Source organism: Podarcis raffonei, chromosome 3 (assembly GCF_027172205.1).
Source record: "Podarcis raffonei isolate rPodRaf1 chromosome 3, rPodRaf1.pri, whole genome shotgun sequence".
In the NCBI taxonomy this organism is placed as follows: Eukaryota; Metazoa; Chordata; class Lepidosauria; order Squamata; family Lacertidae; genus Podarcis; species Podarcis raffonei.
Window position 1 is genome coordinate 29392787 of NC_070604.1, and position 13072 is coordinate 29405858.

The 13072-nt window shown below is 46.5% G+C and overlaps 1 long non-coding RNA gene across 1 annotated transcript in view; it reads right to left on the reverse strand.

The window, feature by feature from the left end:
- The window catches only part of LOC128410141 (uncharacterized), a 37849-nt gene that overhangs the window by 327 nt on the left and 24450 nt on the right, over positions 1 to 13072 (reverse strand). The gene's annotated exons all lie outside the window — the stretch shown is intronic.

The window sequence follows — 13072 nt, forward strand, 5'->3', positions numbered from 1 at the left end:
ACTCTGGGCGGCTCCCAACAGAATATTAAAAACATGATAAAACATCAAACATTTAAAAACTTCCCTAAACAGGGCTGCCTTCAGGTGTTCTCTAAAAGTCAGGTAGTTGTATATTTCCTTGACATCTGATGGGAGGGTGTTCCACAGGGTAGGTGCCACTACTGAGAAGGCCCTCTGCCTGGTTCCCTGTAGCTTCACTTCTCTCAGTGAGTGAACTGCCAGAAGGCCCTTGGAGCTGGACCTCTGGGCTGAAAAATGGGGGTGGAGATGCTCCTTCAGGTATACTGGGCCGAGGCCATTTAGGGCTTTAAAGGTCAGCACCAACACCAACACTTTGAATTGTACTTGGAAACGTACTGGGAGCCAATGTAGGTCTTTCAGGACTGGTGTTATATGGTCTCAGCGGCCGCTCCCAGTCACCAGTCTAGCTGCTACATTCTGGATTAATTGTGGTTTCCAGGTCACCTTCAAAGGTAGCCCCACGTGGAGCACATTGCAGTAGTCGAAGCAGGAGATAACTAGAGCATGCACCACTCTGGTGAGACAATCTGCAGGCAGGTAGGGTCTCAGCCTGCGTACCAGATGGAGCTGGTAGACATCCGCCCTGGACACAGAATTGACCTGTGCTTCCATGGACGGCTGTGAGTCCAAAATGACTCCCGGGCTGCGTACCTGGTCCTTCAGGGGCACAGTTACCCCGTACACTGTTGTCCTTTATTTCAGTGTAAAATATCCAGTAGGAGAGAGCAAGAAGGAATTGAGAGTGAGCCTCCCGGGGGCAGTGGGAATAGCACTGGGACAGTCCCAAAGAAACCACAGTTCCCAGAATTCCTTGGGGGAAAGTTTAAATCATGGGTCAGCAAACTAAGGCCCGTGGGCCGGATCAGCCCCAATTGCCTTCTAAATCTGGCCCGCGGGTGGTGCGGGAATCGCCTCATGGATCGCCAGCACGCGCATTCTTTCCCTCTCCATCCCTCTCCCTCACGTGGTGGTGGCGCCTCCTCCCTCCCTCCTCCTGGCTTCTCCCCACCCTGCCTAGAGGAGGAAGGGAGCTGGGCTTTGTTGGTGCCAGCCCCTCTCCAGAGCCCTTTTGTGTGCTGCTCATCGTCCCTCGCTCATTCCCGCCCCCCAAAAAATATAGTCCAGCCCCCCACAAGGTCTGAGGGACAGTGGACTGCTGAGAAAGTTTGAAAATCTCTGGTTTAAATGTATGGCACGGATGTGACCAGGAGGGCCAGAATATGCCACAATAAGGCAAACCACCTCTCCTTGCAACCAGTAAGCCCCTTTCATGAGTAAGCAGTTCGCTGAGCACTGAAGCAACATTGCTTAATCAGAAAATAATAATAATAATAATTGACGCGGCTCGTTCTTAGCCCAGAAGAGTTTTGAAGTGCAGAAGGCATTCAAGGGAAGAAGGGGAAAAAATCAATCTTCCTCGTATTTGTACTGCTTTTTCCCCTGGAAGGTATTGGTGCTGTAATAAGTTCTGTTCTCTAAAGAGACCTCGGCGGAATTGAGAACACACTTCTTTGTAACAATACAGGATTCACTGACATCTCGCAACTGTTGTAAGAGTAGCTTTGGGAATCGTGCGGTCGTGCTCGGAATATGTTCGGGATGCACAGCAAGCTTTAAGTGCCGCGTCAGCAGTTCCCGGACTGGTTAGGAACTGTTGCGATATTCATATAAAACAACACTGGAAACAGAACACTTAGACTGATCTCATGAGGCATGCACAGTGCTGTTTAGGAGCAAGCCTCCTTTGCTTAAAAAAAAAATATGTTGGCCTTCCACTTACTTAAACTCTGCAGCTGTATATTGTACTTAGTTATAACTCGCACTGTAAAGATCAGGTATCTGTATTAGACATGGGGAGTTGAGCAATTTTAATGATTCACAATTATTATTACTATTATTATTATTAGAATTTGTATACCACCCTATACACGGAGGTCTCAGGGCTGTACACAGAATAGAATCAGAATATAAAGCCACAAAATATATAATCAGAATAAAACAACAACCCGATAACCCCCACCCAACACATTTTAGAAGGGCATAGGATGTCAATCCAATCAATTTTGATTGAAAGGGAGGAAGACAATGCAAGATATTACCCTCTCCAGAGCGCATGCTTAATGCTCCCATGGTGAGTTATCAAGTGACTCTTGTGTCACTAGCCTAAAAAGAACACACTTTTCCTAGGTGTGACACCTTATTACTTTTACTTTTCCTAAAGTGTAAGCAGAATCCACACTCACTTCCCTTCACTGTTACAAAACAGTGGGTGGAGTCATAAAGATGCCCAGAAGGGCTGGCTGAACCATTTAAATTATTCCCGATCTTAATCTTTTAAATGTTCCCTAAGACTGCCATGGAGCTTTACCAGCACAGAATGCAGATGCTGATGAGAAAGTCTACTTACATCTCCATCCACTTCTTTCTCATTCCCTGAATGATCAAACCAAAGGAGATGGCTATGCCTCTAGAGCCCTAGTGACCAAGGAGCCAGCAGAGGGAGGTGTCACAATGAAGGGCGCGTCACAAGGACCTCCGCAACCTAGCAACCACCAGCACTCAACTGACACTCCTCTCAACTGACACTACTAAGTTTCCTTATATGGCTTTTAATCCATGTCCAGCTTTTTACAAGTATGTAAAATGAAATTTATTCCTTTATATTCAAGCTTCATTTGTACAATATGTAAAATGAAATTTATTCCTTTATAGTCAGGCTTCCGTTGTTCCTGCACCTACTTAGCATTAGCTGTCTAATCTACCTCTCTGCCTCTTTGGTCCTATATTGCCGAACAGTGGAAAACCAGAAAACAGCCCTTGCGTGTTTATTCGTTTTATTAACCTCCTTCATCAGCAGGTCCCAGGGCAGGTTAAAGGTAAAGGGTAAAGGGACCCCTGACTATTAGGTCCAGTCGTGACCGACTCCGGGGTTGCGGTGCTCATCTCGCTTTATTGGCTGAGGGAGCCGGCGTACAGCTTCTGGGTCATGTGGCCAGCATGACTAAGCCAATTCTGGCGAGCCAAAGCAGCGCATGGAAACACCGTTTACCTTCCCGCTGGAGCGGTACCTATTTATTTACTTGCACTTTGATGTGCTTTCGAACTGCTAGGTTGGCAGGAGCAGGGACCGAGCAACGGGAGCTCACCCCGTCACGGGGATTCGAACTGCCAACCTTCTGATTGGCAAGTCCTAACCATATAAAATTATGATTGTTGTTGTTATTAATTAAATTTGTATACCGCCCTATACCCACAGGTTTCAGGGCAGTTCACAGGATAAGATCACAATATAAAAATACAAAATACATAATAAAATTAAAAACAACCCAATACCCCCCCAAATACATTTTAAAAGGGCATTGGATGTCAACAGGGCAAGTCTTGAAAATACAACTCTCTGGTGTCAAAGGCCAGGTAACAGACCCCGCAAGTGCCCCTATTTCCCAGGGACAGTCCCAGATTTACAAAAGCTGTCCCAGTTTCTGATGTGATCCTGGAATGTCCTGCTTTTCCTTAGGACCTCCCTATTTTAAATGTTCCCTAAGACTGTCAGGGAGCATTATCAGCACAGAATGCAGATGCTGATGAGAAAGTCTACTTACATCTCCATCAACTTTCTCTCTCACTTGCTGAATGATCAAACCAAAGGAGATCGCTATGCCTCTAGAGCAGGGATAGGCAAACTAAGGCCCGTGGGCCGGATGTGGCCCAATCGCCTTCTCAATCCGGCCCGTGGACGATCCAGGAATCAGCGTGTTTTTACATGAGTAGAATGTGTCCTTTTATTTAAAATGCATCTCTGGGTTATTTGTGGGGCCTGCCTGGTGTTTTTACATGAGTAGAATATGTGTTTTTATTTAAAATCCACCTCTGTGTTATTTGTGGGGCATAGGAATTCATTCATTTTTCTTTTCAAAATATAGTCTGGCCCCCCACAAGGTCTGATGGACAGTGGACTGCCCCCCCTGCTGAAAAAGTTTGCTGACCCATGCTCTAGAGCCCTAGTGACCAAGGAGCCAGCAGAGGGAGGTGTCACAATGAAGGGCGTGTCACAAGGACCTCCGCAACCTAGCAACCACCAGCAGTGAACTGACACTACTCTCAACTGACACTACTATGTTTCCTTATATGGCTTTTAATCCATGTTCAGCTTTTTACAAATCTGTAAAATGAAATCTGCATGTGCTGTAGAGGGAAGTGAGGAGCAGATGGGGCTGGTCCACCTTGGAAGGTAGTCCACTTAGGAGAAGGAAACCTCTGACCCTAAACTTCCACTGCTTTCGCCCTGTACACATCTGTGAGAAAGGCTTCAGGAGGAAACTCCAAGGAGAAACCCATACCTGCTGCCTTGTGGGACATCTTCAGGAGAAGGAAAAGCTAAGGAGTAAGCCCTACCGAATCTGGAGTCCCTAAGATGGTTGTACGCCTCCTTCTGACAACTCCTGCCACAAAGCTGGTGCCAAATGTGCTGCTCTGCTTTCCTTTGGACCACATCAGTGAAACTGAGAGGGTGGTCTTGTTGCTAGGGCTTCCATATACTATGGCCAGGTGTGCTGGTCCCGGGCGGTTACCACGTGGTGTGGTCCGAGGCAGGGAGTTGGGCGTGGTCAGGAACTCTGGCAGAAGAGCAGGACAGGGTGCAGGCAGAAACAGGCTACCAACAATGTTGCTCCCGCAACCTGGGACTGGGCTGACTGGCCTTTATCTCCTCTGAGGTCAGGGGCGGTCCTGGCCCACAGGTGACTCACCTCCCCTGGCCTTAAGGCGAGCACTCCGCCTGAGAGAGCTTAGTTCCCTCCGCCTCTCTGCCTTGAGGCTCTGCAGCTCAGGAGAGGCTGGAGGGTTACTGGACTCAGAGGCAGCCTCACCTTCCCCTGACAGGGCTGGGAGAGGCAATGGGTCCTGCAGGCAATGGGTCCTCGATCACCTCCGGAGCCAGAGCAGATTCAGCTGGTGTCTGCTCCTGAAGATCCAGCACAGGTGAGGGCCCTTCAGATTCAAGCCTCTGCCCCGGCTCAGCCAGCCCTAGAGGCGGGGACGCCTGTGCAGGCTGGGATTCCTCCGGTTCAGCCTCTGAATCAGATTCCCAGGCCATCACACCAGGCTTGTGCCCGGGCAGGTCACTTTGGTGCTACTAATGTAAAATTACCAGATGTTTTTCAAAGAATCCGGGGACTTTGAGGTCTCTTCCAAGTCTTACAGTTCTAGGACTTCAACAAAAACTTTTCCTCTGCACTTCTCCCATTTATTTGGGGATATATATATATATATATATATATATATATATATATATATATATTCTCACTACATACATCATTATGCAACAGCCGGAGCACATCAGCGGAGACAAATTAGCTGAACGTAAGCAGCACTTTGATGAATAAAGTGACTGAGTGGCAATTAAGTCGAAAAACACACGGAGCCCATTAAGACAACATGCATATCTATTGCCAATAAGCATCCCTTCTGCTCGGCCTGAGCGGCAATCTTTGAGTGATTTTGCAGCCGTCTAATTTCTTTTGTCTAGTCATCACCGGCTTCGTTGGCTGGGAAGTATTAGGAAGTCTTCACGCCACATTTGGCGGCGTCTCATTATGGTGCATTGTAAACCAATCCGCGGAAAACGAAGGCTGAGTCTCGTCAGTGATTGGGGTGGTTGTTTTCTCCCTCGCTCGTCTGTTCCTCGTGATTTAAGCGCACCGTTGTAAAATTCCGCCTGGCGTCATTGCTTTTGTCGCCGTGAAGTTGCTTAAAGCCCCATTGTAGAAGATGGCTCATGATCCTGGCCAAGAGCAAGCAGGCCAGAAGGACGGCCTATAAAGTCCTTGACGCAATGGTTTCGTATACAGGTGGTTGTCGTTGAAAACGGAGACAACTGCCGTGCTTGCTCCCCACACACCATTGTCTGAGAGGCTCCTTCTTTGCTTTCACACTCCCTCCCAGCCCCCTAGAACGGGGTGGGGAACCGTTTGAGCCTGCTAGGCCAAGATACTTATCTCTGGCAGCCCCATGAGCCACATTTGACAGGTGGCAGGCATGCCAACTCCAGAGGGTCTTCAGCCTTCCCAGAATGCCCGCTGGCAACCTCAAAGGAACAGACGGCCTCGCAGAGGAGGAGGAGATCCAGCGTGACACAGTGGTTAGAGTGTCAGACTAGGACCTGGGAGACCAAAGTTCGAATCCCTACACCTCCATGAAGCTCACTGGGTGACCTTGGGCCAGTTGCTGCCTCTCATCCTAACCTACTTCACAGGGTTGGTGTAAGGGTTAAAAAGGAGGGAATAACCATGTACTATTGTTTATTCATTGATTTAATTTGCACATTCGGGGGGAAACGGTGGAGTATAAATGCAATAAATGACGGAATAAATAAATAAGCAAGCTGGATTGCTGGGGTAGCTCAGTTGGTAGACTCTGAATCTCAGGGTTGTGGATTTGAGCCCCACATTAGGGGAAAGATTCTTGCATTGCAGGGGTTGGACTAGATGACCCTTGGTGTCCCTTCCAATTCTACAATTCTGTGATTCTATGATGCAGGGGTCCATGAACTCAGAAGTTTGGGAAACCCTGCATTATAGGAGATGATAGATAGATAGATAGATAGATAGATAGATAGATAGATAGATAATGATGGGGTATAAGGGTTAATTGAACAAATGAAAATGTCTTAACCTTGGTCTCTCTAGTCACATTATCACCTAAAGTCTCAGGCAAATAGATATTTCCCAGCCCTCATAGGCTATATAAAGGTAAGGTAAAGGACCCCTGGATAGTTAAGTCCAGTCAAAGGCGACTATGGGGTTGCGGCGCTCATCTTGCTTTCAGACCGAGGGAGCCACTGTTTGTCCACAGGCAGCTTTTCAGGTCATGTGGCCAGCATGACTCAACCGCTACTAGTGCAACGGAACACAGAAGCCAGAGCGCATGGAAATGCTGTTGTATCTTTCCGCTGCAGCAGTACGTATTTATCTACTTGTGCTAGCACAGGGGTCAGCAAACTTTTTCAGCAGAGAGCCGGTCCACTATCCCTCAAACCATGTGGTGGGCCGGACTATATTTTGAAAAAAATATATGAATGAATTCCTATGCCCCACAAATAACCCAGAGGTGCATTTTAAATAAAAGGACACATTCTACTCATGTAAAAATCCGCTGATTCCTGGACCGTCTGCGGGCCAGATAGAGAAGGCAATTGGGCCGGATCCGGCCCCCGGGCCTTAGTTTGCCTACCCATGCACTAGCATGCTTTCGAACTGCTAGGTTGGCAGGAGCTGGGACAGAGCAACGGGAGCTCACTCCGTTGCGGGAATTCGAACCGCCGACCTTCTGATCGGCGAACCCAACAGGCTCAGTGGTTTAGACCACAGCGGTTTAGACCACATAGCGTCCAAATAGGCTATGTACATATTACTGGCTTGAAATGCTGCAAGGTTGTTTTTCTCACTCCTGTCTCCAGCTCCCATTTGCATTTTACTGTCCACACCAGAGAGGGGCTGGGCATGTCTTCCCCTGACATGCGTTGCCCGTTTTGTTTCCCTTCACCTGAGCTTGCCCAACTCCGGTTCATGAAGGTGCCCTCTGCGCATGAACTGGAGCTTAACTGCAATGTGGATGCGCCTTAAGTTTCCCATTCAGACGAAGCCCACGAGATGAGATCTGTGCAGGACCACAGCCACCCACGCCCAACCGACCCCTGGGACTTGAAAGAAGGATGTGGAAATTAAAACAATTCATTACATTCCAAACGGACGGCGCAGTCATCAATAAATAAATGCCTCGGGTGCAATCGTCGATATGGATCTGTTGAACTATTCAATAATTAAATGTAAACTGTCTGAAGAGAATTATTAATTATTTTCATGTATTATTCAGCTGGCATCACTTCTGAGACAGTGATAGTCTGGAGGGGTGTCCCAAGAACCAGGGGGGATGAAGTTCAACCCAGAGAGAAAATGAGAGATGCATTGCTAAAGCAGAATCAGCCGTCATAAAGCAAGCTCTGTCTGGGATGCTTGGCTTGGTAGGGAAGGGGATTCGTATAAAAGCAAACAACGGGAGATTCTTCTCTATAGCAGCGCTAGAGGCACTAATTTCAAGAGATTTTGTGCTCTCTCTGGTGGGCATCCTTGGAAATACAACCCAGCACGTCCAGTAATGTAAAAGCACCTGATTCTCCTCACATTATGTCAAATGAGGCACAAAAAAACAACAACCACCGATTACAAGAGCAACCAATATAGTTAATTTTGGATTTGTTTGGGTTTTTTGTTTGTTTGTTTTTGTGTGTGTGTTTGGTTAAGGTTTCTCCTGGAGGAAAGTCTTTACGTTGGCAAGCAGTTAAAGGAAATTTGCAAATAAATACAGTGGTACCTCGGTTCTCGAACGTCTCCATTGCCGAACCTTTCGGAACCCGAACACACAGGGGGATGTTACTCCAGCCAGGAGGACTTCCTGTCACACCTGGTCTGGAGCGTCCTCCCCCTGCATGTGACCAGGTAGATGGGTGTGACCCTGTGAGACCCTTGTAAAAGGGCCAGTCACGCAGTCATCTTCCCTTGCTCTTCTTCTCTTTTGCTGCTCTCTTCTGATACTGATGCATTTGCTGTGTGCTGGCTCTCAGTCAGCAGCACATGGGCTCATCCCTCACAAAAGGATGACTCCACACCTTTCTCTGTATCTGCAACTACAAGCTAAAGCCTGCCTTCAGGATCATACTGTGAACTGAATGTGAGTAAACTTCTTGTTACTTTTAAGGAAAGACTCTTGTGTCTTTATTCTGTTTAAGAGGGAACAAAGGGGATTTACCAGGAATAATCCAATCTGGACAAGACAGACTGGATTGTTTAACTAAAGAGATTCAGTTGAGTCTACCAACTAGCTTCCTGCAATATATTGGGGTATGTACTCTGCTACATGAGTGAGGAAAGATAATACAGTGGTACCTCGGGTTAAGTACTTAATTTGTTCCGGAGGTCCGTTCTTAACCTGAAACTGTTCTTAATCTGAAGCACCACTTTAGCTAATGGGGCCTCCTGCTGCCGCCGCCGCACTGCCGGAGCACAATTTCTGTTCTCATCCTGAAGCAAAGTTCTTAACCCGAGGTACTATTTCTGGGTTAGCAGAGTCTGTAACCTGAAGCGTCTGTAACCTGATGCATCTGTAACCCGAGGTACCACTGTATTCTGAAGTGGTACAACCTATGTCCCTTCTCCCTAAGTTAAGAACTCACTGCAAATAGAAAACCAACCCGAGGTACCACTGTATTTAATCCATATATCCTCCCCTACTATCCACAACACCCCCACACTTTTCTCCCCCTAGGACTAGGTCATGTCCATGCCATGCATCCAAAGCATATACCTTCCCCCAAAGAATCATGGGAACTGTAGTTCACCTCCCACAGAGCTACAATTCCCAGCACCCTTAACCAACTGCCGTTCCCAGGATTCTTTGGGGGAAAGCCATGTGGTTCAGATGTGTTTTGAACAGATGGTGTGGCTGAGACCCTAATGAATTCCTGTACTTTGCCTTTCCGCCAGCCTGCTGACAGATAGCATTACCCCCTTGTGGACAGGTAAAAAAGGACCCCTGGAAGGTTAAGTTCAGTCAAACTTAACTATGGGGTGCGGCGCTCATCTCCACTTTCAGGCCAAGGGAGCAGACAGCTTTCTGGGTCATGTGGCCAGCATGACTAAACCGCTTCTGGTGCAACGGGACACTGTGATGGAAACCGGAGCCCATGGAAACGCCATTTACCTTCCCACTGCAGCGGTACCCATTTATCTACTTGCACTGGTATGCTTTTGAACTGCTAGGTTGGCAGGAGCTGGGACAGAGCTCCCCTGTCACAGGGATTTGAACTGCTGACCTTCTAATCGGCAAGCCCAAGAGGCTCAGTGGTTTAGACCACAGCGCCACCTGCATCCCTGCCCCCCTTGTGGATAGTGTTGTTTTGGCTACATAAGACTAGGCACTCAGAACATAGAGTTTGCTCTTAGTATGCATTCTGAATTTACGTTAGGTATCAGCGTCAAAAGCGATATTTCTAAGATATAGCCAACATTAAAGTGCAAAAAGGCTGTGCATTATTAACAGTGTTTGGGAAGAGGGGTTATTTCTCTGTACAGCAGTTGCTGATAACCTAAGGAAGAACCACATGCTTTAAACGTACCTCCATGCCATTTAAAAGATGCTAAATAAATATTTCTAGAGCTGAGACAATAAGGGACAATTACATTTCTGTGCCCATATACTGACATGTAAAAAAAAAAAAAAAATTGGTGGTGGAGGAACAAGTGATCTGATTTTTTAAAGTCGTGCTATTATTTGCAAACCAGACAATCCAAGACTGTGTCTTCATTAGTTTCATTCCCAACCTTTCTTTCACACTGTGCAGTGTGCATTTCGAAGCTATTCTGTGTCCCTGTCCCTGTGTGCCATGTCCCAGGCAAAAGGAAAGGTGAACTCCTTGAATCCTTCTCTTCGTATCTGCATTGCAGCATTATACAGATCCTTCTCTTTCCCCTCCCCATGTTCTGCTCTCAGAGGGCAGAACAGGGTCGTGGGAAATCAATTTCAAGCAAAATTGACAATGCAAATGTTTTGTTTTGCACATTGCAGCCTGATGCAGCCTTTGACATTGATTAACTTAAAGTTAACAGGAACTTAAGACATGCATGCAGAGGTTTCTAGGTTCCTTGCAGGGTGATAGTGGGTGGTTAGGGAGAAAATAAAAAGAGCAATTTACAACAACGTTGTCAAAGGCTAGAGAGACCTCCTAGGCTCTGAGTACACTTTGGGGGGATGTGTTGAGCACTGCTATAATTTGAAGTGATGGATGGATACTAAAACGTTACAGCACACTTTATTTCAAAGGACAGTGGGTGGTATTCAACTCAATTTTACTCAGAGTAGGTGCATCGAAATTCATGGACCTGACTTAATCGTGCTCATTAATTTCAGTGGCTCTGCTCTGTTTAAAATCCAGTTGAATGCCATCCTGTATTTTTCTGTTCTTACTATATGTAAAGGTTGCTTGCAACTGAAATTATTTAACAAAACCAATAAATAAATAAATAAGAAAGGAACATCCCAATATTTCAAAGTATGCTTCGGTGGAGATTTATTCACAGGTATGTAAATTTCCCTTAAATTTTTATTATCTTTCTACAATTGAAGAATTAGGCTGCAATCATAACCCCACTTACCTAAGAGTAAGGGCTCCTGAAATAAATGGGCCTTTATTCTATGTACGGATGTCTTGAATTCCAGCCTTCATAGAACCAGAGAATCATATAATTGGAGAGTGGGAAGGGACCGCGAGGGTCATCTAGCTCAACCCCCTGCAATGAAGGGATCTTTTGCCCAATGTGGGGCTCGAACCCATGACTCTCAGAGTGCGCTACCAAGTGAGCTAGGACACGGGTGGTGCTGTGGGTTAAACCACAGAGCCTAGGACTTGCCAATCAGAAGGTTGGAGGTTTGAATCCCCACTACGGGGTGAGCTCCCGTTGCTCGGTCTCTGCTCCTGCCAACCTAGCAGTTCAAAAGCATGTCAAAGTGCAAGTAGATAAATAGGTACCGCTCCGGCAGGAAGGTAAACGGCGTTTCCGTGTGGTTCGCCAGAAGCGGCTTAGTCCTGCTGGCCACATGACCCGGAAGCTGTACACCGGCTCCCTCGGCCAATAAAGCGAGATGAGCGCCGCAACCCCAGAGTCGGCCACAACTGGACCTAATGGTCAGGGGTCCCTTTACCTTTTACCAAGCGAGCTACCCCAAAAGCACTTTCCCACAAGACAAAATGGACCTGCTCGATAAATCCTTCCACTCACCCCAGTGTGGTTGGGCCTTAAATATACTGTCTTTGGTTGTATTTGTGGGTTGATTTCAAAAAATTCTGCTGGAAAAATGCTTATGTCCATGTGGAGATGGCAGTATTGAATCAGTCTTTATAACGATTTGAGGAGTGAGGTTATTACCCCTCTGCTACTATCCAGACCAGGTCGCTCAACCATTTGCTACTGTGTCCTTTATACTAGCAGATCAAGATAATCAGGTGACAGCCAAAACTGCAAAAAAATTAGCAGGGGCAATTAGAACAAGATCTATTATTTGATTATTGATGTAAACCTCCAAAATGTATTTTGTATAGTTAATTCGTTCCGGAGGTCCGTTCTTAACCTGAAACTGTTCTTAACCTGAAGCACCACTTTAGCTAATGGGGCCTCCTGCTGCCACTGCGCCGCTGGAGCACGATTTCTGTTCTCATCATGAAGCAAAGTTCTTAACCTGAAGCACTATTTCTGGGTTAGTGGAGTCTGTAACCTGAAGCGTATATAACCTGAAGCGTATGTAACCCAAGGTACCACTGTACGTTGTGTTTTATTTTATTGCTATGGCTAGTGGCTGATGAAAATAAAGATTCTTCTGATTCTGTGGCTGGGCCTGTGGAATGACTGTGTGACAGAGCTGTGTCTCATATGCTAGCCATCACAACACAGAGCACTGAGGAAGATGGGACACTTCACATTTCTTATATTGGAACCCATGCAAGGAAAAGGAAGCCATGCACTTTGGAGAACCCCTGCATTGGGCTCCTGCCTTCGTGGGCTGGACTCTGGGTAGAAATCACAAGATTGTTATGGATGCAGTCCTGAGATCTTTAGCTCCTTGATGCCCATGGAAAGCACAGCAGTGGCAGGCATCTAAACAATCTGGATTGTAGCCAGAGAAGATTATATAAAACCAAATGTAGCTGTACTAACCCCTAAGGAGTTGGGAAGTCAAAACTCACAGCTGGGCAATAGCTTCATGGAAATGTCACAGGACTCAGCTATACAGCTGCAAATAAAACATTTTAAGTGTGATATACAATGTGACACTAGATGGTGATGGTGAGTCTTATGGAAAATTCAGTGTATTTTCAAAAACGCTTTTTTAAATAATAATAAAAAAACATTTTCAGAACGGTTTTTATGTCTGTAGATTCCACCACAAAAGTGCGGGAATGTTCCGAGTTCCCCAGACTGTTTCGTCAGGCAAGGTGTTACAC